The 26,175-nt window shown below is 35.7% G+C and overlaps 1 protein-coding gene and 2 long non-coding RNA genes across 5 annotated transcripts in view; 1 reads left to right on the forward strand and 2 right to left on the reverse strand.

Annotated features, from left to right (window-relative positions):
• Nucleotides 1-7,224, reverse strand: part of ct (homeobox protein, cut) — a 298,644-nt gene extending 291,420 nt beyond the window's left edge. The window contains exon 1 of the mRNA XM_087357925.1: nucleotides 7,206-7,224. The gene's annotated coding sequence lies outside the window, so the exon portion shown is untranslated. The remainder of the gene's footprint in view (nucleotides 1-7,205) is intronic.
• LOC110828392 (uncharacterized) overlaps nucleotides 1-26,175 on the forward strand; it is a 120,212-nt gene that overhangs the window by 40,069 nt on the left and 53,968 nt on the right. The window contains exon 2 of one of the 3 annotated variants that reach the window (XR_002542657.2): nucleotides 21,140-21,361. The exons of the other annotated variants lie outside the window; for them this stretch is intronic. This is a non-coding gene — a long non-coding RNA (uncharacterized LOC110828392). Of the gene's footprint in view, nucleotides 1-21,139; nucleotides 21,362-26,175 lie in introns of those variants that run through there. 3 annotated transcript variants of the gene reach the window in all.
• LOC147875029 (uncharacterized) overlaps nucleotides 7,292-26,175 on the reverse strand; it is a 336,681-nt gene continuing 317,797 nt past the window's right edge. The window contains exon 6 of the long non-coding RNA XR_002542653.2: nucleotides 7,292-7,372. This is a non-coding gene — a long non-coding RNA (uncharacterized LOC147875029). The remainder of the gene's footprint in view (nucleotides 7,373-26,175) is intronic.

The raw sequence follows: 26,175 nt of genomic DNA on the forward strand, positions 1-26,175 counted from the left end.
TCCAGGAATGAGATTCAATAACCAATATACCACGATGATAATATGTTACTAAGAATTGAATTCTCGAAAAAGTAGCTTCTCGTAACCCTTTATTTCTAAATCATATCTTAAACGGAACAATGTTTAACAAGAGAGTGCGCGAAAACTGTGACTGTTACTGAGGTATCATCAGTAAACAGACGCGTAACAAACTCTTGGCCTGCAATAATCATCATGAGATTATCAGGAGCAAATTCTAGCAAGCGTTACGATAAATAATTTGCACGCCCTGGTGGGTATCATCTGAAGTATGATGCACAATTACTCCATGATCGCCAGAGATTATAATATATATATATATATATATATATATATATATATATATATATCTCTTGAATAAGTATATTCATAAACACATCACACATAAAGAACTGATAAAATATTGTTCAGGGAGAAATACATTTTTCGCTAACGTTCTTTGTTTATATAATTAATTAAATAGTTTAAAAAAATTAAAATATATCAGATCTACAGCATGGTAAGTCTGTTGTACCTGATCAAAGAACCGCTACGTAGCATTGAAACACTTCCGCTATTTACAGATAAGAGCACCACGGTTGGCGATTTCTAGAATCTAAGGAACGAGTGTGCAGAAGTTATTAACCGCTGAGTAAAACAGCTAACAAAGACCAGGTATGAATTCAAGTGACAGCAAAGATTAGTAGTAAGACGTACATATGATTACGGTCCAACACCATCCACACACGCATTTTAAAATATCTTTGTAATAACGTCTGCTTTATTGCTCGTAGATTTTTGAATGACAGCGTCCTTTTACAACGAAGTTACTTGTATTATACACAAAACAAATTCAAATTGTTCACACACAATTAATCCAATATGCAAATTTGGAAATATTTATTGTATGGGTAAAAGATTCCGAGTAAATACTTCAAAATATGGCGAAGTTCAAATATTTGGGAACTAAGATAAGTAACCAAAAGTGAAATCCTGGAATATTTGATACCACCCAAGTATCTGTCTTCCCATCTAAATATAGGCCTAGAACAGTAAAGTTTTGTTTTGTATGGGTGCAAAACTTGGTACGTAACCCTAATAGAACAACACCTATTAAAGTGTCTGAAAACAGGTTGCTCAGGAGAATGTTAGGGCAAGAAGGAGTTATGAAGGAAATTAGAAATGTTTATAGAATTTTGGCTGGGAAGCATGAAGTGAGAAGACCACTCGGAAGGTATAGTTGTAGATCTGAGGATAATATTAAAATTATTAAAGAAATAGAGTAGGATGTTGCTCAGAATTTGGGCCGGTGGCCCGAGTGTTCTAAACACGGTAATAAGTTTTCGGGTTCCATGGAAGGCGGGTTGTTTCATGACTAGGTAAGCGATTATCAGTTTATCGAAAAGGACTCTGGTCCATGGAATTATTCATTGTAAGGTACTTAGGACACCCCTAGTTCAAGAAAGAAATCCATATGTAACGATAACATAATAATAATAATTCAGTTCATAATAATATTAATAACATAATGATACGTTAAAATAAATAAATGCTATGAATGTACGAAACATAACAAAACTTACTGAGAATACATGGTTATTATCATAAGTTGATATAATTGCGTCATATTGTGAATTAAAATTTAATTATTCGTGGTTTTTTCCGTCTAATCACAATTGTATATAAATAAAATTTATACATAAGATATTAAAATATCATTTACACATTTGGTACATCTTTTTACTACATGTTTCGGTTACATTGAACCATGTAGTAAAAAGATGTACCAAATATGTAAATGATATTTTAATATCTTATGTATAATTTTATTTATATACAATTGTGATTAGACAAAAAAAAAACACGAATAATTAAAGGTTATTATCATACTGTTTTTTAACTTTTCATACATAAAAATTAAAGAAATTTTACCCCGATTCCATGACTATGTGGCAAATTGTATGACCTTCATGTGTTTCGAGTTCCTGTACACGAATTGGCCTTAACGTCTTGTAAAGAAATAGCCCCTCGCAATTCTAATCCCCACCTTCTTTTGTCTTTGTACGGGGTTCTGGATAACAATAATTTCCTGTCTTCTTCTTATTCTTCTTCCATCCTCCATTCCTTCTTACACTGGCTCTCACACTTGCCTCGTCTCTTCTGCTATTAGTGAGTGAGAGAGAGAGAGACAGATTGCAAGGCCAGTCTATTGCCCATCTATAGCTGCCTGTAGTCGTTCTAATCGCCTAGCAGCTGTTCCTTCACCTCACGATAATTACAAGAATTATTCAAAAAATCAGTCAGGCAAAAAGAAACATGCCAACTTGTACGTATTATAGACAGACAGTCGACTTTACATCAGGAAACTTCGCCAGGGTATCTGAAAGATGGTACCTGTTTTCCTTCAATGCCACCACATGACTACAGATACAATTGAATGACTCCAGTAAGTGGCCGAGGGAGTGGTGGGACACCTAAAATGTTCCCGCACATCCTGACGATTATTATTATTATTATTATTATCCAGGCAGAAGAGTACCGATAAATGGTACATTAACATGTTGCAAATGGTGAAAATATTCTACAATCCACATATGTGGTGTTTTTAAAGAAATAACTTTAGTTTAATGTCTGCTTTTAAATTTAAATATATTTTATTAATGACCACCTATAAAATTTCAATACTAATTAAGATTATCACGTAACAGTTCTATTAATAATTGCCGATGGCGCATGATACTACCCGATACTCAATATAAGATGCTTTTAGGTTTATTTATCAATTCAAAAAAGTATGTAGGGCCCCAGAACTAACGTGAAAATTGTTACGCGCATGTGACGATATCGGTCAGAGTAAAATACGTGTCGTGGGCGTCTGTTCTATTGTATCAAAACTTACTGACGTCGACTGGGATCACAGAGATGGAGTAAGTTAATTGTAATCAGTCTCTGAAAGGACGACAAGAATGTCATACCTCCAGCACGTCCATTTTTTATCTAAGAAAACAACATTTCATAACAAAGTCTTCGAAAAACACGGATAAATTATGGGGAGGTACTCGGTTTGAGTCTTGGTTACGAAATGAGCGTTTGTACATGATATAATGTTTTCCTGTGATGATAATGATCTTCATTGAAGATGACTTATCACGTAAGTAATTAACAGTTTAACTTGAAAACGAAGTAACTGACTGTTTAATTAAATAATAATGTAAATAATCAAGTAATCAAATAGCTAACCACGTAATCCAATGGACCAGCGTCTTTCTTAAAAAGGTAAAGATATTTTTAGCCGTTTATGCAAACAGAATGTTCAGTAACTTGGTCATAAGAATCCGCGAATATTCACAGTCCTAAGTCAACTGTATCCAGACCATAACGTCACAACGAGTTTAGTTCAAACCCATGTAGATTTACAAGTAATTTTCGGAAGAAGAACTTTCACTTCGGAATTTTAAAAAAAAAATATGTCCTCTCTCGTAGGTACTAACATTCTCGTCAGAACTCCTATAGCGTGTATCAGAAGTAAGCATTTTTAGAAATATTTTCTGTCAGAGGCGGTTTTGAGTGCAGGGCGTAAGATCTCTAACACAAGCAGATATGAAATTAAAAGCAAGGTTACTGTAATTATGGATGAGTCTTATACGCCCTTTTCAGCATATAATCTCACGCGCGTCCCATATAAAGTCGACATGATTCCCGACGTTTCCGTATAACACTTAACACACAGAAAACGACTTTTTAACAGAATGCAGACAAGAAATCTTTCAAAAATAGGGCAAAATTAAAATATTTTGGAGCAAAACTATCAAATTAGAACGTGACGAAGATTACAGTAAAAGAAATTCCTGTAATTTATTTTATTTCAACACTAGCGTAATATATGACCAGTTAAAGTTGACGGAAATAAAACTTTCTGTGTTTCACATTAATACAATTTATTGCAGTAATATTGCTTAAAATCGCACTGAAAGTAAACCACTGCGAATTTCGCCATAAACTAAAATAAATATGAAAACATTTTCACGACGATTAAAGCAAGATTTCTGCTGAACGCACCGACAAAAATCCGATCTCCTGACTCCAGACTCCGCCAGACCCCACCTAAGTCCTCAGTTTAACTTCTCGCTAGCACAGTCGACAACGTCAGATATTTAATTTCAATTATTTTTCCAAGGGCGCATTTTTCGAATCAAACGTGAAGGACATTGGCTACTTTTTAGGACAACGCGACTTATTTAACGACGCTGTCAGAAGATCAGATTATGTAGAGTCGAAAAACAAACTAATTACTAGGTAATGAATTGAAAATGACGCGAGAGAAAGAAGTTGTGCCTTACTGAAGGAGTGCCAGTCCTGATAGTAGTTCTCCAGACCGAGAGTCGAACTGGGTAGGACAGAATAGGAGATTCCATGACCTCACTGCTGTATGGAGGGGTGTATGAAGATGACTATCGTCTGGGATGTTGCGACGTGTAGTCTGGTAGAAGTTTACGACCATGATGATGGAGGCAATAAAAACCTCTGAAACGTCGGTAAAGTTGCACTAGGCTACACGGCGCAAGATCCTAATAGACAGTAATTTTTAAAAGGGGTAAACTTTCGATCGCGAAATTCGGTCAGAGAATGCTTTTCACCATTCAACTCAAATTCATTTGTTTTTCGTGTTCTCTTTAAATTTATAAATACTTAAATATAAAAAATATATAATTTAGCCTACCCATTTTAGCTTTCTTTTGGATGGAATTGAGACAGTTCCTTCTCAGAGAGGAATTTTATTATTTGAAAAGGTTATCTGAGTTCTGTTCTGTGTGTAATGTCCTAATTGTAAGTAATGAGTAAATTTTTACAATATTATTTGCTTAGGGTCGTCTGTAATTGAAGAAAACTCGGCCACATTAGACAAAAACACCTTACATAATGTCTGTATCATTATACACAGTGGAATCCAAAAGTAGAATTCTTTGAGAGAAGTGGACATACGAGTGTTATTTTTTTTATGAATGGGGAAGCTTTGTGTTATAGCGAAAGTACTGCTGTGTTCATAACACTAGAAACATTACAATTCGAAACACAAAAAAGTGTAAAAATTTGTGGTTATGCTCTGAGAAGATAAAAGGTACCAGCTTTAAAAAATGACACTGAATCACAAAAGAATGTCTTTCGAACAGAGTCCACTGATAAACAGCTCCTTTGCATCGAGGACAAGTTATCATGTTACTCATGTATGCGTTATTGAACAACTAGGGCGAAGATCTGATGATACTCACAGTAACAGAAAGAAATCAGAATAACGGGAAGGCTTTTGTTTGGAAGTGCTTGAGATTAATGTCACAAGCAATACAGCTCAGGTATTAATCGTCGTTCGAGGATGACAGAATCCTCAGAGGAGTTCGAAGAATTAACTACGATTAAAATTTCGCACGGCCCAGCAACAAGGGAGGATTTACTTTTACGTGTGTGTGAAACCATGAAGGAACTTGAGGTACCCTGGACAAAATTAAAAAGATGATAACAGAGGTGGGGCGGCGCGAAACAGACAGAAAAAATCCTAGATTTTACACAGAACTTCACTACGTCATCCACCAACAGCCAGCCACTTTGTGGTAACACTTTGAATTTTAAACCTGTTATTAAACTTGTATTGTCGATTGCGAACTACATCCGACTTCATGGACTTTTAATCATAGTCAGTTCAAATTTTTTTTAGTCGTAGATCGATACTCAATATGTGGACGTCTTGTAAGTCCGATGGGTGGAGCTTGGAGCGGTGTTGAAATGATTTTTGGCTTTGAGGCTAAAAACACAAATGTTTATGACTGAGAAAGGTAAACGTATGGCTGACGTTAGTGATGAAAAGTGGCTTTGGTATTTCGCATTGCTACGTCAGTCACCATGACTTAAACGCCAAACTTGAAAGGGTAGAAAAGAAACTGAATTGTGTTGAGTTTGAGGTTGTCAAGAGTTTTTGAAATGAATGTCTTTGGCAAAGGTGTTTCTTTTGGACATTATCCGTAGTCTGCCTTAGAAGTATTAAAAATCTTAAAACCTTAGAAGTCTATGCGATTGGACGGATGAACATTCCTTCGTCTTTAGGTAAAAATGGCGATACACCTACTCTATTATTTCCGATATAAAAGAGGTATTTTCAGTCTGTAGAAAATGAGTACTGGCCTCTGGCAGGTACGTATATATGAGGACTTTATTAGCGAGAGATATTGTATAAGTTCTGTTGTTAAAACTGTAGGGACTGTCTGAGTAACAATAAGAGTTTTGAAAAAATTGGTTATGACTGCGTCTAATAAAAGCAGCAAACAAAAAATTAAAATAGGTCAAAAGTGGACAAATAAGAAACTGACTAATGATTATACCCTGAAGTAAAATTCTATGAACTAGTAGTTTACACATTTGATCTAATTCTTAGAAAAATTACAAGCAGTCATAGTCGTAAGACGTGATGAAGCAATGAAGAATATTGGCGATATTTCTTTACGTAGAAATTACATTTAATGCCTTTCGAAGACATTGATGGCACACTGGAGGGTGAGAAATTTCCAGAAGCCAAAACAAATTTCAAATCAGTTGGATAATGAAAACCTGCGTCATTTTTCTTCCTGTGATTTATTTAATAAGTCTGGATCACTCTGATTTCCCTTTCAAAGTGTCCACGCAGTAGCAATGATTAGTTTCGTGTATGAGAATTTTAAAATGAGATTAGATTTCTTTGGTGTCTGAACCAATTTTGGGTTGAAGTGAGTAGTGTTCTAGAAAAACTTAAACTTGAATTGTTTCGATTTCACTTTGACTCAGTTTTGCAGGAAGCTCAAATTGTCTCTTATGCTATTTTACCATTGTCCTGGTTTCTGGGTTACGCACCTTAGACCGAAATTTGAAAGGTGCGCTTGGTAGAACACATAAATAGGATTGTACACGTATGAAACAAAGCAAACGGAAATTACGTACAAGTCTCACACTATATGTGATGTTAACCTGCATTTGAAAAAGATTGGAATCAAATGTTAATTCTCTTATGGAGCAGAGGTAGGCCCACGTCTCACATCTCCAGGGAAGTTTATGGTATTTTTCCGTTTGTGTTGGCTACTCTATAGACACAATAGAATACCCTCTTCGCAAATTGTAACTTTCAATGTGGCCGGCCTGATACGAATGTTGATCATTCCTACACATGACAAAGAGAGGAAACTCACGTGTTGGATGCGGGCTACATCCTGAAGGGATGTGTACTGGCATGACACTGCAATCGGCACTTCTGGCTGGCATCTTAATCGGCAGCGACCACCTGTCGCCTTCACCTCTGACGTCGGACTAAGCCAAGTGACATTCCTTTTCTCTTGGGAAGTTAGCAGCGAGTGACCTGAGGAGTAAATGAAGTGGTTCGTCAGCGAAGATTACCTCTGTTCTGAAGGAACATGGCCGATGGTACCATCCAGCCATTGGACATACATTTTCAATCTATTTTACATCCTCAATGATGATCTTCTGGGTTGACAAACCCCGATATAGCGCTCTTGTATGTACTGATCCCTCGTATTGCGCCCACGAAAGCCTGGATGCTGAAATTCCCGAGGTAAATTACAAGGGAGTCCCCCCGGTAAAGCGCCTTCTTTGCCAATACATGTGGCAATACAAATGTACCGTTACGCACTATAATTAAATCCGATACAGTGCCATAATTTCTTTCTACAGGATATACACAGAGCTCCCAGGTACATTCAGGTGTATAAATACTAGACATCAAGATTTATTATACAGATACAATATCCCCTAAATCTAACAAGGCCTATTACTATCAAGTTAATACATGTTTATTTCAATATTGAAAACTTTAAGCGGTGTTGAAATAGAAGACACGTCATATTCACTACGTTATACATTAAGAATCAATTAACGAGGGCACGGATATTAATCAAACTGTTATAGAAGTTTTCCTCCTGTACGTAACTGAAATTCAAGTAATCATAATTAACTTAGCTACGTACAGTCTTCAAGAGCTTGTAATGCAATGTAATGTCTCATTTTCTTTAAAAAGCAAAATACAAAATCTGAAAGAAGACGTATGGAAACAGTAAACTCCCAACTGAGGTATATTGTATTATATTACATAATGTGTAAGAATTCAAATAAATGTTGCATACAACAAATCTAAGATCGAGTGGGTGGTAAGAGACGTGTGAATCATGAAATCCAAACAGAGGGGAGCTGAAAGTAATTTCATACATGTTATAAGAGTCCTATGAATCAAATTCAATAGTATCGCTAGACAACGCCACTATTATTAAAACGTGCAGCAGAGAGAGAAAATTTCAACAGGTTATTTTAAACTCAATAAAATTTTCTCGGGTTATCAGGGGCGTCAGGTGGTAAAAGGATGCAACCGACGATTCAGGGACCAGCTCTGTCCCCATCATCAGATTAAACCGTCGGTTGCATCGTCTAACCATCTGACGCGCCTGATAACCCGAGAAATTTTTTATTGAGTTACGTCGCAGTGAAAGCTTCAAATCGGGTTATATTAACGCTTCAAATTTAGAGTGCAGACCTGCTTCGAGTTTGATTCCATCATCATCAGAGCGAAGCATCTGGGTTCCACACTTGGTTTCCCTCTAAAACCTGTACTGCAATCGGAAGTCTTTAAAAAATAAATACCACCTAAATCCAACCAAAACTAATTTTTACAGGAAGATTTGGCACAGCTACAACGTGAGCTAGTCTTACCCAGTACAAATTCGGGTAGTAGAACTGCAATCCTGGTTGATTGGTCTTATTCCTTCAAGATAAACAGGTAGAAAGTGCTTTAAAATTGGCCACAGCCACTTCTTCTGAAACTCTTATACAGATTTATCTTCAAATATCATCCTGTCATATCACATTCAATGTTAAATTTCCCAGCAGTCAATTCTCTGACGCAAAAACTAAGAAATCAATTCGGCAAACTTGTAATCGCTATAACGATCAGGAAATTTTCAATATATTATAGCCCATGAAAGTTCGTTACCGTATACACAAAAGCGCGCCACTAGACGCTATCCTTATTCGAAATCTTACAACATATTTCCTTAAGATCAGTTTTAATATTATCCTGTCACCTACGATTACGTCCCAAAAGTAGATCCATCCCACTCAGTTTTCACGACTTAAAATATTCTCTTTAACCACGTCACTCCAGGTTACCAAACTCTGAACTTTTCAATTCTTTAAAACTGGTGCATCAAAATAGCAGCAGTGCCAAATGAAGGGGGAAAAGAACACTAATTAATGTGTCGGTGTTTTAATAAGTAGCCTTTATATTTTGTTAACGTTTTTTTATATAGCTTAGACTACGACAACGACGGATCACATGAAAACTTTACTTAAGTTTAAATTTGATGGCAATAAATAATGAACCATTTGTACGTTGGTGTGAGGACAGTAAATATACTTTAACACTTCACATAAACATGCTTTTATATATCATCGATTAAAATATGGCGACGATGCGAAAGCGTTGGATTATATTAGACAATTTAAACAGTAATAATTTATACTCCTACTCCAGTATTGTCAGGGCGATTAAGTCGAGAAGAATGAGATGGGCCGGGAATGTAGCGCGCATGGATGGGGCAAGAGGTGTGCACCGGGTATCGGTTAAGAAGCCTGAGGGGAAGAAACTTCTAGGGAGACCTAGACGTAGATGGGAGGATAATGTCAGGCGGGATCTATGGGAGATAGGAGTTGAAGGAGACTGGATTTTGTTGGCCCAGGACAGGGTCCGGTGGAGGGCTTTGGTTAATTCGGTGATGAACCTTCGGGTTCGGTAAGCCATCTGGTTGGTTGGGTCCACTATTTGGGAAGCCTGAGGGGAAGAGACCTCTGGGGAGACCTAGACGTAGATGGGAGGATAATCTCAGGCGGGATCTACGGAAGATAGGAGTTGAAGGAGACTGGATTTTGTTGGCCCAGGACAGGGTCCGGTGGAGGGCTTTGGTTAATTCGGTGATGAACCTTCGGGTTCGGTAAGCCATCTGGTTGGTTGGGTCCACTATTTGGGAAGCCTGAGGGGAAGAGACCTCTGGGGAGACCTAGACGTAGATGGGAGGATAATCTCAGGCGGGATTTATGGGAGATAGGAGTTGAAGGGGATTGGATTTTGTTGGCCCAGGACAGGAACTGGTGGAGGGCTTTGGTTAATTCGGTGATGAACCTTCGGGTTCCGTAAGCCATCTAGTTAGTTAGTTAGTAATTTATACTAATGAAAATTACTACAGAAATATCAGAAGACTAAATTACATAACTGTCAGAGTTTTGTTTCCGCTACCCTTATAACATAAACTAATGCATTTGCAGTGCTCATTACAGACTAGCTCCGAACTCATCATCCGAACGCACAATTGCCAGCGTTTCCCAATCTGAAGATGCCTTCCAACCTTTGACTACGGAGCGCCCACCTGTCACACCAGAGGGCAAGGGGTCTTTCATGCAATGTTGTGTTACAGCTCTGTCTGCAGTGCTGAAAACCTTACTTTAAAAACCTTGACTTTTATAGCAGCATTGAAAACAGAGTCTTTTATAGCAATGGCTGTACTTCCAAACAACAGCAGATGTTAGAAAGCCGTGTACTATATAACCTGTCTTCATTCATGTGGTCTACTAACATGTCCACAAACATGTGGTTTTTCGTACCATTTAACACAATGAAATTTACCCTGGAATTCAGAAACGCCCATAGGTCAGCGTACAATGAAATTCAAGGCATTTCGGAAAATTTGCTTTATGTTTTACTAAAGAAACAATAATGTGGGGAGGTACAACTGTTTTGTGAAGGCCCCTTTAGAAATAGGCAGCAGTTAGTCATCTGCTTCTCAAGAACTTTTGTTTTCAAATATAGATTTTTAAACAAATACACACAGACAGACGTTCATGTCTTGATCAGGTCACCTCATTTCCTTTGCCTCGTGGAATCTATGAGGCAGCTATGTTTTGGAAATGTAATATGTGATCATCTGTGATGTTACCGATGTTGAATCTCTGAATTCTGCTGGGACAAAGTTAGTTTTTGAAGAATTTGCAGAGGGAGGTACGTTGTACGTATTTTGTTGAATGGTATTTCTATCACAGGCTGAGACGCTATTACTGCAACATTTGCACTCCTAGTGACCGTCATTGGAGTTACTTCACTTATTCCACGCGCCATTAAATCATTTTTGAAGTTCTTCCGGTAGATTAAGTTCCATTTTTGCTCACAGTTTACTTTTATATAAACAAATATTTGAAAGACTTCAGATAATTCGTATTCATCCTAAACATAACAGTAAATTAGCATCTTGAGCACTTCCTCAGTCCTTAAAAATTCGTGACTGAAAATTGGTCCAATCTGTCCAGCTGTTAAATTAAAACGTTTCCCATACGAACTTATTACTGTTGTTCTTAATTGCTCTAATTACATTTGATGTGGCCTGCTGTAACCTGTAGACATACCAGCAGAATACAATGTCAGTGTTTCGAGTAAGGCATAAAAATACAGCACCGTAAGGTGGGCCAGTGATAACATTAAAGACATGTGGTGATTAGTGTCTAATCGCTAGTAATATATGGCACTGAGAGACGCGGTTACTTTTAATTCTGTTTCAAGAACATAATCCTCAGTTTGTGTTGTAAGTAATGTTTAAACAATTTAACCAAAATTCGTATTTATAAGTACTTAAGTCCATGAACCTGTCTGTTCCTGATATCAGGTCTCCTTACTAAGGAAGTTTCAGCCTCGTCTGATTGACACAACTCAAACTGGTTAACTCATGGAAACCCCAGAGTCAATATTAAACGAAGTGTGATTATATTTTTAGAAACTTACTGCTTATTAAAAGTAAGAGTGAGAAAAAGTTGATGAGGTGAAAATTTGAACCAAAGAGAGAGAAGAATTTTACATAACGAGGAGTTTAGAAATATTTGTAATCTTCACAAAATATTATACATCACGATGATAAAAGCAAGTAGGATGAGACATGTGGGACACGTAGCACGCACAGGGAAATTGATACGAAATTTTAGACAGAAAATCTAATGGGAAAATACAACTAAAGATATCTAGGCTTAAATGGAATAATAATATTACATTTATGTTAAATATATACTGTGAGAATTTAGACTGGATTTAACGGGACAAGGAAAATATCAAATGACTAGAATGTTGTGAACACGGTAATGAACCTTCGGGTTACATAAAAGGTGGGAAATTTCTTGATAACCTGAGAGATCATTAGCTTTTGAAGAAGGACACATCTCCACGGAATCAGGTAGGTTCATAAATAAATGGTTATTTTTATGTGTACTGAAAAATGAGTGGAAGAATGTGGTGAAATATTTTTGGTAAAACCAAATGTATATTGACTACAAATAGGCTATAGGAACTATTATATAATAAATTCAGGGAATGAACAATTTTTTTCGAAGTGTGAAGCAGGTATCGGGTAATTTTATGTGTCATTTGAACAACGTAACAGCTAATGGTAATGTAAAGTCTTCCAAAACAAAAGAAGTTACACTTCCACAATAATCTATAATCTTCCTCAAATAACCCTACCATAGACAAAGAATTTAAAGAACATGGTGCAGTTTAAGAGGCATGACGTCACCAGGACGGAACAAACAGAAAGTTGGCTTCACACTCTGTAAACATTGTAAGATACTATCAAGAGAATGGTTATTAAAATGCAAACCACGGTCTAATTTATACAGCGCGATCAAATGAGAAAAATGTTAATTCTAACTATTATTGTCTAGTAGTAAATTTTCAAAAATGTTTAAAAAAAGTGTAATTTTGTGTAGCGACGTTTCGGGGGGGGGGGGGGCGTGCAGAGTTCAACGAGAGCGTAATTATTTTTGGTTGAATTGTCTGTACTCAGAAACCTACACTCTCGACAAAGATACCTATAATATATTTAACCTTTTTTCCAGTAAACTATTTGTTTATATATAAGACATACTCCGGCATGGGTTTAAGCCTGCAATATAGTCTTTATGGCTCAGACGTTTCGGACCGTTGCTGCTCCAATGCAAACTTCTGTCTCCATGTTACATCCTCCGTTTTGCCTCGTAACTGGTCTGTACTTAAGCATCATATTTGGAATTCGAGTTTCCTTTATTAAACCCGCAGTCCTCGAGTAAATAAGACTCCATAGTCTTGAATAAATATATTACAGCCTATCTACCATCCGTCATACGTGATTCAAACTCGAAACATGGCAAATTAGAAAAATAAGATATACAGAGAAAGTTTTTAAATTCATTTGTTTTCTAGACTTTCGTATTTTGTGGTGATTTAATTACTGCCTACGCATGTAAGAAGTGTCATTTTTGTACAAATCATTTTGTTTACAATGCCTTTGATTCTTGAATACAATATCTTTACTTAGATACAGTTTATAGTTTAGATGCGTCATGTTTGTGTTTAAAATTCAAATATATATTTATTATTCAAGTCTATACACAAACTTTTAAATGTTGATGTTAAAATTTAAAATTAATATTAATATTTTGCGCTATTCATCGTTATCTCGATGTTACAATATTGCGCTTTATACTACTACATGTTTCAATGTCATAGCATCATCTTCAGGGTTTTTATCTTTAAAACTACTCTATATTTATTAATGCAAGCTTTTCATTGATTGTAGATTGTAGATTACTGTTGTGGGTGTTCCTTTGATCTTCTTATTATTTTGCATATTATTTTGCATATTATGTTAGTTGTTCATTATTCTGTGAAACAATTTATTAACATTTGAGTTATTAATATTATTTATATGAAAATGAGTTTGGATATTGTCATAAAAATAAAGCGCAATATTGTAACATCGAGATAACGATGAATAGCGCAAAATATTAATATTAATTTTAAATTTTAACATCAACATTTAAAAGTTTGTGTATAGACTTGAATAATAAATATATATTAGATACAGTTGTTATAAAATGAGGAAATAATTGTATGGCAATGTTGTCACCTCATTATCACCTCATGTTTAAAGTGGTCGTTTTTCAATAGACTTCCCCATCATAACTCTGCGTGCATTTTACTGTAAGAATAGTAGGTGTGTGATAAGTTTAAATCGAGAAATGTATCGTTATACATTATCAAAAGCTAAGTGATTAGAGGTATGTAATTTTTCTAAGCAGTATTTTCACAGACAAAAAAATTAGGTACTTCCCACATACACACGCACTCACGCACACAAAAGACAACTCAAAAAAATCATTATATCCTATAATTAACGTTTAGTTTTAAAATCTTGTTTGAATTTTAGTAATGACTCTCTGTCTCTCAGGTTCAGATCTTTAGTTGAGCATTGACGTAGTGTTTGAGGAGGGAAACCGAAGGCTGTGAGAACAATGAAATAAGATGCGTCCAGAGACAGAGAGAAACAAATAAAATATTTCATACATAAAATTATACGGGCTAGTTCCATCTGTCGACACCTGCTTCGTGCGCTGTATTTCAAAAAGCGAACTCCTCCTTCCCCTCCCCTCTCTATAGTTCCTCAAGGTATCTATTGTGTGTGTATGTGTATTTATTCCACCTGCCCGCATGAATACATTTTATTACCAATCCATCAAGGGCAGGAAAATTAAAGCTGTATATATATATCTGAAGGAAACGTTTCCCTGTCATTGTACCACTGCTCATGTGTAAAATTTCCCTCTCTTTCTAACGAGTTCCTGTGGACGGTTTGATGATTTATTAATGAATATATTCTAAAAAAGCAGGTGACATGACCGATTGTTCGATCTCATCTCGCAATACGTTATTTCGATTTAAGTAATGGCAGGATGTTTTCGGGTTAGGGGAGGGGAGAGAGGGAATTATAACGTCCATTTTCCTTCTGGTGTGGAAAATAATGAACATTTTAGGAATGATACAATCATTTTGTAATACTTTTCTGTATACATTTTTCACTAGTCTGTTGTGGATTTCAACTACGTCGATTTTAAACTAAACTGTCTTCACTTAGAAACCAGTCAAATGCCTAGTCAGAATTGAAATCCCTAGAATACGACCCAGATAACACCAATGATTTTTATTAAGTGTCAACATCAAGATAACTGTTCATGCAGAATTTGTTCGTGTTTTGTGACACAAAAGTTCATTATTTATCTCTAATTTTTATCTAGTTATTGTTATCAATACGAAATTTGAATGTAGATACTTACGGCCACTAAGATGTCTGATATCATCCAAATTCAACATAATTTGTAAATTTTTCGAAGACACATTACACCACATCAGGTATAAGTTTGAAAAGCAATATAATAATGCCGTGTTCCGGATTACGTTGATTCAGACATTTACCCTTTCTATATGTAACAAACCTTCGCGTGTTTCGTAGACGTGCACTACAAGTGAACAAAAGACCTCTTTAAAAGCTACCCCAGAAATGTGCGGAAACTCTTCTTTGAGATCAGTCTAAAACCTAATTACAGGAACATTTGTGACTGTACATTTAAACACAAGTTTCTTTTGAATGTCAATTAACTTCTCTCAATTTTTTTGTTAATAATAAGAGTTTATTAACAATTTAAAATCTTCTACCCCAAGTAAAAAGTAATTTCACTGTTACATGTTCGTGTCGTAAATGTTCAATTATGTCCAAAAGATTATATAATCATTTAGTTTGCAACTCTTCTTAGCGCAGACACTCCGAAAGACCTGTTTTGTTTAATACATTTTTTTCAGAAGCCAAGATAAATGTTATAATCGTACCTTGAAATAATATAATCAATTTACTTATCTTATTTAAAAATGAATACAGGGCAAGGTAAACTCTCGGGTAACATATAGCCACGTGATTATTGCTGGAAAGGATGGTAATTACTTAATAACAACATTTTTGAGCTCAGTGTGAAAACATAAATACAAAATTCTATTCATGTCGTTCGTCAAACATCTGCGGGTAGCAGCAGGTACTACTCATTCCGTCGCAATCCGCCTTCGAAATTCTTTAATTAATTACTTAATGTTTTTAAAAATTACACACTTCACAACGTCGTCTCTAACACAATTTTTATTCATTTGGAAAAACTTTCACAACAAGAGTTACATGGTAAATAATAAAGTGAAGTATAACAATGAATTCAGGTACAACATCTTTAAAAAAAACGCAGTAATTGTTTTCCGAACCATCCATCGTACTCCATATGTAAAAATAAATATTAGCACACTATCCCAATCTAGGGGGGTTTTGAGTCACATACAAGCCAATGAGAATGAACGTATGAGTAGACAAGAGTTTGGCCATAAGAATTTCATCTCCGACTTGATTGTTTTAGAACAATTTATATCTCATAAACGCAAACAAAACAAAGACCAATGGTGTCAGTGGATCAGTAAACTTGCATAAGAAGACCCTGATAGTTTTTTAATCCGTTTAATTTAATAATATTCGATATTATAGCCAATGTTCTCTATTCTTCTAAATGTTGTAGAATTTGAAAGTGGAACTTCTTTGATAATTTTTTTAGTGAACCTCATACGACCTGAGACCACATGCAACCAGGTCCACGAAACTATTTCTTAATTTGTTACTAATTACTACAAGTTAATTAATTCTCTTTATTCCGAAGGCTTGAAAAAATTGTGATTCATATCTCGTCTGTCGCTGTAAGTACAAAGGACGTGCGACCTATTTACTTAAAAACCTTAAAGTAAACTTCAAGTTTTTCAGGTAAAAAAATGTTTCAGATACAAGTTATTTCGGGATCAAATATAAAATAATACGTAATTCTAAAGTAATTTCTGCACATTTAAACAAATGTATTTGGTATTTATGAATAAACATTGTTAATAAAAGATAAAACTTGTTATTTGTTTTAAGAATAGTACCAGGTTTTTCCTGGTTCTTGAGTCAAACGGGAAAATATTCTTGGCTTGCGGGGGTACCAAGTTAGGGCACCTTCGAATAAACAGTATGTATAAGGCAAAGTATAAATTTGTTCCTGTGTCTAAGCACTGCGCCATGAAGGCGTATGGGGGAGTGGAGGGGACGCTGAGATCATGGTCTCCTCGTATGAGAATGGTCAGATTAAATCTTCCTGGGCCTTACCCCCGGAATTCAGTGCATAAATGAATACATAGGGTCCCAGATCCAGTCCGAAAGCAGTTATAAAAAAATCCCATTAGTAATCTGACGTCACCAGTGGTCATTATACATATTAATAGTTAATTAGTGATGCATCACTTTGGTTTGGAAAGAGTGCTGCAATGTCCTTGCACAAAACTGTACGTGTGTCCCGACAACCTTCTGGCTATTGTCAGCAAACAAGACGAGAACAGTTGGAGCGTAGACTAATAATGGCGCTCGGGCATCCTCTCAAGTAGTTGGGTTAGACATATACATCACTCGGTCTCTCTCACTCAATGTAATAATACGGTAAATAAAACAGAATTAATTTAATTTGGCGACGTGTCCAACTTATATATATCCTGTAGTTACGTTAGGTGAAATGAAACTGCTGTAGAACAGCAAAATGAACCTTATTGAAGAACGGAAATAGATCAGATAAAACATTCTTCTGTCTAATCACTTAAAAGTTACAACTTATGGAACTGAAATTTTACGTGCTGTTTCATGTTTCCGTCAAAGTTGGTCCCTCACTCTAACGGAAGAAGAGAATATTTTGATCTAACAGAGAAGTATAAACGGAAATTGATAACATAACTGTGTTTGTATACGTAGAAACCTTGCAGATAGGGCTGATCACTCATGCAAGGAGTTTTATCAATTTCCAAAAAAATAGATCAATCACAAACCTCCAAGAGAGATGAAAACGCAGACACTGCAAATGCGGGACAAATTCGAATGAAGAAAAAGAATTTACACTTTTCTGAACAGATTACATTTGTGAACCGAACGAAATACACGGACTAATGGTAAATGTTGTAGTTCTCTTTGCTTTTCTGTCATCATTTTTTCCTCTACGTTACAATTTCTCAGCACAAGACAGATAAGATAGGACGAAAGAAAAGATACATTAATTTGTATCTGCAGTAAATGAACAACTTAAAATTCTAAAAAAAGAAAGGAACTAATTTAACGCTGTGATGTTATACGCGGAGGTTAGGTTCATAATTGCAAGTACCAAAATTTCTTCATTGGCATACACCTGAGCATCAGTCATCTTCACATCTCTTTTATCCCTTGGCTCCATTTTAATATTATCATTCCCATCTTTAGATTAGACTTCCAAACTCGCCCATATCTATTAATTTCTTGTTTTCCCGCATCCAAAGTTTTCCTCCAGATCTCCTACATCCCAATTCCACCAGCCTCTCTCCGTCGTTCGAGAGTCTGATAGCTCAATTATTCCGGTGTGTACTTTTTTATGGTCAGATCCGTACCACTGTTCTACCTTGAACATCCCAAGTTGTGTCAGTCCTGATGTCTCGAACACGCATGACTCCACGCTCGAGTCGTAGGGGGTTTGAGTTAGGGGAGGAGTAGGGGGTTTGCAGGAACGGGGCAAATACAATAAACACAAGTTCCAAATTATATGATTTCCATTAGGTTAATTGTTGAAATTAAGGCTACCGAAGCGTTATAAGGGAGCCAGTGGCTAGATATAAAGGGAATGAATGTTGCAAGGTAAGATAACTGCTCTTGCATGATTTTCTTTCGGGCTTCCCAGTAATTGCATTAGTAGCAAAGAGTGTGCAGTGTGGGGAGATGGGAGCTGAAATACAAAATGAGAGAAAACTGAAGAAAATTGAATATTCTTTGCACAATGTTACGTTCCAGGGATGTTAAAGTAAGAATTATCCAGCTACGACGTAAATTTATCAGACTCATGTGTTCTGAAGTAGATAAATATGAAATCAATGCTGACTCCTATTCGAAGTCTTGAAAAAAATGTTGTGGTCACAAGATGTTTTTTTCCAGATAAAACAAACGAAGATAATTTTGGATCGTATTGTGTCTTGTAAATGGCTATCAATATTCGAAGGGACGAACAGCATTCGACATAAAATCACAGGGCGTTAAAACCCAGAAAAACACAATTCTAATTTTTATCATCGTGAAATTATCATCTGCATGAAGGTAAAGTTGCCTCTACGAAAAACCATAAAACAAAAATTAGGGTGGAGCTAGAAATCTAATTAGCTTCAAGTTCGGCACTAAATCAAGGCAAGTGGGTAGCTTCATGCTCCGACTGCTTTATCCCCTGTATCTGTTATGTATCTCAGAGTCTGTTTAAACGCAGTGGCAATGAGGAGAAAAATCAATGTCCTTCCTCAGAATCGAACCTCGGATGGATCAAAGGCATCTCAGTGGCTTCGGCTAATTGAATCCGTCTTTATTAAAGTAATTATTCGGTTTTGTCCGTCTAATCACAATTATATATAAAATTTACAAATAAGATAATTAAAATATCATTTTATGTTCCACATCGAATAATCGATTTACATTTATTACATGATATTTTAATTAACTTATTTGTAAATTTTAAATATAATTGTGATTAGACGGACAAAACGGAATAATTAATTTAATATTTGATTCACAATATGACGCAATTATACTATCTTATGAATCCGTCTGTTAGACTAATTAAGAAAAATAAATAAATAACTGGTATAACAACACCAGAGACTAAAAACGTAATAAGTCTTACAACACTTCAATCGCATTTCTTCATGAAGGGTTAATATTATGCCCAAATTTTATATTTTGAAGCCCACATTTTCCTACATGTGGAATCAGAATTACAATTGAGATTTTGCGCATTGTAAAATTGTCGGTAGATATAAAAGTTTCAAAGAAATATATTTTATCCATCTTCAGGGCTAGAAAATCAGACTTTCTCCATCTGTAGCCCTGAAGATGGAGACAGTATGTTTCTCTGAAACGTTAGCTTCTACCTACGAATACACTTGGCGCCAAACCACAAAATAACAACACAAAAATTAATTTTATTTAGAAAATTTTAGCGGACCACCAACTGTTTTAGCATTCCGTTAATTTACTTCGGTAATAAAAGGGATATAAAATGTGTCTAGGTCATGGGTATATTTTATACGCTTGACGTAAAATAGTTTAATATGAATTCTCAACTCTTCTGCAAGAAATTAATTCAGGTTACCAAAATCCTTAGCCACCATCTCCAGTGATAGAATCATGAAGTGGCCGTGCCAAATGTCTTACGACACAGTGGAAGACGACATCATCATATGAATCTCCCCTTTCCCCCGAAATAGGCATTTAAGTACCAAATATCCCTTTAATATCGAATATTTTTCCCACTGGTCTACTTCCGCGAAGAATGTTAATGATTTAAGATGATGGGCATCCTCGCCATAAAGACGTCGTTCAATGCAAATGGCGGTGCTCTATTCGAAGACATGCTAACGATCTTCTCAAAGTGGACCATATGACCTTCGTCCTTAAAGGGGAAGCCCTATTCTTTAATAGAAGATGATATTACAATGTCACGACAGATCTTGAATTCAGACTGCATTTCATATAAATCAAACACATAAAAAGTCTCATTTTCAAAATTTATTTCGGGGTAAGCTTTCAGGTTGTCACGGAGACGATTATGATTTTAATCTGGGTGGTTGCGTTTTCCGCCCTGATGATGGCGGTAGCAAGCACATCTGAGAAGTCGATAATCTTTTACGAGGCCACGCGGCGCAAGGACTCAGCAGGCGGCCATCTTTATATTTCGCAAACGTTTTTCATTTAAATACATCGCAAAGGTTCAGCCTTGAATCTATAAATTATCTTGTCTAATTTTTTTCACACATTAAGTAGATTATTTATATAGCGATGGTTAGTTCTCGTGTTGTTTAACGATAAATTATTGACCGTCAAATTATATAAGAAAAAAAAATTCGTGGATTATATTAAACTAATACAGTCATTTACGTGGTAATACTGATACAAATAATCAATACCTCATTCAGGTTAGTCGACGATCCAGCTGGGATTAATACAAGGTAAACCAGAATAAATGTCAGACTCGCGTTACATCAGCAGACATTCCCCGTAAGTCTGAAGAACCTGGACACTTAATTAAATACGACCTTGCCGTAATGAACCGTGCAACTGGATGTGCGTAAGTTCTAAATTTTAAGTTTACTTTCTTTTCTTTTCAGATGGCTGGAAACCTCGGTGCTTTTACTGCGACAGGAGAAAACAAGCGAACACTTGTTGTGACGCGCACAAACACAATGACAAGAATTATTCCATCACTAACGGCAGAGACTGAAAGGACTTAACTGCAGTGCACATATTATTAACATAGTTACATTGTAATTAGTTTAAAATGAACACTCTATTTATGCAATTAAACATAAAAATTTTCACTTCAAAGCTGACGATGTGTTTGTTTACTTATTTATTCAAAGGTTATATATCAATTAACGAAGAACATGTGATAGTAGAGAATTTAAAACACTATCCTGGGGGAACTGAAGAAATCTCGTTCAGAAGAAAACTTTCTAAAGAGATCTTATTACAAAACAGTAATATGTTTTATCACATTTACAAAACAAAAAAGGCCTCTTTTAACACGATTAAAAACCTTCATCTCCTAAAGACAATATAATTCATGGGCTTTGCTACAAGAAAATAGAACGATACACGAGATTCGGCCTTATAGATTATTCCCAAGATGACATTTCTAAGCTACCAATTCATCAAACTGAAATTTTACATGTAATGTAACCCATACAAACAAAACCAAGGACACCCTTTCTGAAGGAACTTACATTTATTATTTTAATATTTTCTTTTTTATTCTTATTCTTTGGTTATTCTCTTTCTCGGATCTTAAGAAGAAATAAGACGATATAACATATCGCCCATTTTTCTTCCCAGCATCCTTTTTATTTATCTCTTTCAGTGTGACTGCACTAAAGCCTGACTAGCATTGTATTGTACGGGTGTCGGCTAGAACGGCGAGGGTGTGAAGGGAGGGGGAGGATCTCGGACCTAATTCCACAAAGTGAATATAAATATTGCATTGTCTCACATTTATAATAGCAAAGCACATTTTCAGATCTTGGCTTTGGAAAAAAAACACATCCATATATACGCACAAAACAATTGTCTATGAGAGACCATTACTTACACGATTATTTGATGTAAGAAAATTTATATTAGAATCATTATTGACCTTCTGCAGGATATAAAATGTATTTAAGACACTAGAAATTTTATTTAAAAGCTAATAGTCGCTTATCTGGTCAAAAATTCCCTAGCCTGTTACGAGACTCAACTGCTCGGTATAGAGATTAGAAAAATAGGCCACTACATCATATCCAGAGCCAATGTAGTCCGCACCGTCAAATCAAAATTATCTCAGATCTGTTTTAATATTATCCTGTCACTTATACCTAGGTCCATACAAGTAAGTAACATACAACGTGAATAACAAGTACTATTCTACTTAGTGGGAACTGATTTTGGGTTACATATCTTAGACTTATTCTCTCAGAATACACCAGAACCATGAATTTCCATCCCGAACTGCACGCGTCTTGAGCTAGTAGATATGGCGTTCGTTTCTACCAGTAATATTGCGTCACAGGTTGGAGGATAAGAAGAAGATGAACACGTAGAAGGAACAGAGAAATAAGAAAAATGTTTTAAAAGCCTATAATTAAGATTCATTATAGTTCCTTTCCTTGATCTAAAAGACATAAAATAGTACATGGAAACAGTTCTCAGAAAGGGAATTTGGATTTAAAGATGAAACGAGTCTGTACACTTCCTTTAGATGTTTCATGATGAGAAGAAAGCTATAAAAACTTATAAATGTCAGGATTCCGTATATGTCACGTTCTTTAAAAATAGTGTCAAGACAATTAGAAAAATACAAGTCAGATTTAGAGGGAGTACAGGAGATTACATGGGAAAAAGTTGGAACTGAACCAGGGGGCGATTATCTATTTATCTGTGGTAATGCTCAATATCACTTATTGAAAGACTTTTGTACATAAGGAGATGATACCAGGAGTTAAGAAGAAGGAGAATACTAAGAGGCCATTGGTTTGATGTTTGGTATCACTGAATTTGCATGTACCGACCAATAATAATTACGATGATACAGAGAAACAGAACGTTATTGGATTACGTTCATAAACACCGCATTCCGAAGAGCAGAGTCATCTTTGAAGAGAAAGTGTATTTCATACAATTGCTAAGATGAAGGATCTCAGGAAGAATTCATTTTTGAAGTCAATCATCATCTGAAGCACACTCTTTCAAAATCCGCCAACCACGAACGTTGGCTGAAATATTAACGCTTTGTAATCCTGTCCGGGGGGGGGGGGGGTAAATGCTACGAATTACAGGCAGAACTGCCTTTATCTGAAAGATTTTCGTGGTTTTTCTCTGTCATTCCAGATAAATTCCACTATAACATACTCAGACAGGCCAAATTGTTTTTTTACAAAATTCTTTTAATTTCTTCTAATACGATCATAAACTTATATCAAAATTAAGTTTTCTCTGAAACTGATTCATTGTCGTTAAATTATCTACAACCAATCCGTCAATTCCGACGAAATTTCATAGCCAAAATGCTTCCATTTCATATTCCTTAAAACATTTTACATTCTCAGTATTTTCCAAACTTATTTCCTTACCCCACAATTAATAGATCCACACGCACGTTACTTCATAAATAGTGCACGAATCGCATTCTAGATTTCACCTAGTTCGAATCTCGGTTGCTTAGCAACAAATATCCAAGTACCTTATTCCATTTTGGAATCACGTGTTTTTCAACACTACATCAGTTAACCATAATCCCTAATGGCAATTTCGTTCTTATCTAAAATAAACCTGTCCAGAAATTATCATGTGTAATTATGGTGTTAGAAGACTTTAATGAAAATTATTTAAGTAAGACTTTTAAATATTCGTTATCAATATAAATTAAAACACTGTAATGCTCCTTTTAGGGCTATAATTAGGTCTTAACTCGTTTGTAAACTTTCTCAATTTGAACAAACTCTACAAAGATACGATAATTATAAAAAATTCTTTATACACTCATGTCAACAAACTACCTGGGGAGAGGTATTACATGTTAGAACGCACGTAGAAAACTGTCTAACGATGTTGTTTTGTGTAGTCTGAAGATCGCTCTAATTATGAAAGCCTTAATCACTTCTGAAACATCAATCAATTTATACTAGACTACACGGTGCAATATCCTATAAAACCGTGAGAACATGAGATTTTAACAAGTTTGAATACAAACTTCAGAATAGTACAACAGCAATTATAAAAAAAGGTTCCAAAACAATCATCATCAGCATCAGATAGGAGTCACAGAAACAGGAATTTGTTACCGCGTTCCGTTCTCGTAACAATAATTCTGTAGTCAGTTTCGAAATCATTCTGACATTTGAGCACACGTAATCATTTTCACAGGCAGCAAATTCCCTCTTCTGTTTCACCGTGCCCCTTCTCTCCAAACCTTGATCAATAATTAAAAAGAAAATTCTCCCACGACCTCGGTAATTTTCTATTACGTAATTTACATTGCGTGCAAGTAATTAAATTCAATTCTATGAGCTCTGTACAGAGCTGATCATGAGATAAATTCAAGACCTTCTCCGCTTAAAAGCAAATGTAGTTTACACTTCAAAATATCTGAATTCGTCATTTAAGACTTACTGCCAGCTAATCTTAAAAAGAGAGGTAATTTATCATTTAATGTTAAAGAAAGAACCACGGTACCTTAGTCTAATTGAAAAAAAGTAATTCCAGGAAAAAATTAGGACGCTGATGATAATTCTGAGTGCGTTGATCTACAAGTAAGAACATACATAATTAAAAATAAATAATTCTAAGTGTAGCTGTTAATTTCTGTGTGCAATATTCGCTATTCTACGACCCGGCATTTAGATAGTCTCGAAATAAAGGCACTTTATTTATATTTATACATATTTCGGCTATGGTAAAATTATCTACAGGCTTATAACCTCAATTTTTCGCACTCCACCTAAATTAATAATTTATGAACTATGAAAATGACACAAAAACTTATATTACATATCTTGCTCGAATGGCTCATTAATTGTTATTACTAAAACAACAGATTTCGAGTAGCCGCCATGTTTTTTATAAATTTCAGAAGAAATTACATTAACAACGACTGCGTATTTTTCAAGCTTTGTTATCCCATACTAATTGAGGAATAACTCGGTGTGTTAAACGGCTCTAGTGCCTTTCGCAACGCAGAAGTTTTCAGGACCGCCATGTTAGTAAATAAATATATATGAAAGTGGCATGATTTCTGTCAAGACTTCATAAGAAAATCTTCAATTTCTTTAAAAAATTGCTCGGAGTATCACGGACACAGATAAGATGAACTCATATCCAAAATTTTCCTTATAAAATCGGGATAAAATGGAGACTGAAACACTTTGATTTTTGTTCTAGGCTATTATGTAAAGTACAGATTATAACGAAATATTTTATTATTGTAACCTATGTAACGAAACAGAGAAATATTTGATTGTATTTTACAAGTTATTTATAAGTTCCCCCACTATTAATTGGTAAGTTAGTATATATTATTTAACGATTCTATTTAAATATAGAGCCGGGATAGCTCAGTCAGTATAGTGACTAGCTACGGGCTGGACGGCCGGGGTTCGATCCCCGACGGGGGCAGAGGATTTTTCCTCTAGCCTCTGCGTCCAGACCGGCTCTGGGGCCCACCCAGCCTCCTCTACAATGGGTACCGGGGACCTTTCCCGGGGGCAAAGCCGGCCGGGGCGTGATGCTGACCACTCACCCCCATCTAGTGCCGAGGTCAAGGAAGAGAGGAGCTATACCTCCACTCACCCCAAACGCCTACATGGCGTGTAGTGGGACAAACTTTACTTTTTTATTTAAATATAGAAGTTATTTAACGTTAGATTAAATAGTGGACGATAATGATCGATAAACTTCAAACGACTGGTGAGTGATCGATCTCGGTATGCCTGTTACAATACAGAATTTATTACTTATCTTTAGTGACTGAGTGCAAGAAATTCTTGCAAGAATCGGTAGGTATCGTAGACAAGGGAAGAAGGAATAATATAAAATACCCTTTTTTGGGGGGGGGGGGGGGGACTTGCGGAAAGAAATTCGTGAGAAATATGAGTCATTGACAGAATAATAGCAG

The sequence above is a fragment of the Zootermopsis nevadensis genome, unplaced genomic scaffold (genome assembly GCF_977971745.1).
Source record: "Zootermopsis nevadensis isolate Lab colony 2312 unplaced genomic scaffold, Znev_1.0 Znev_ptg000002l, whole genome shotgun sequence".
Classification (NCBI taxonomy): Eukaryota; Metazoa; Arthropoda; class Insecta; order Blattodea; family Termopsidae; genus Zootermopsis; species Zootermopsis nevadensis.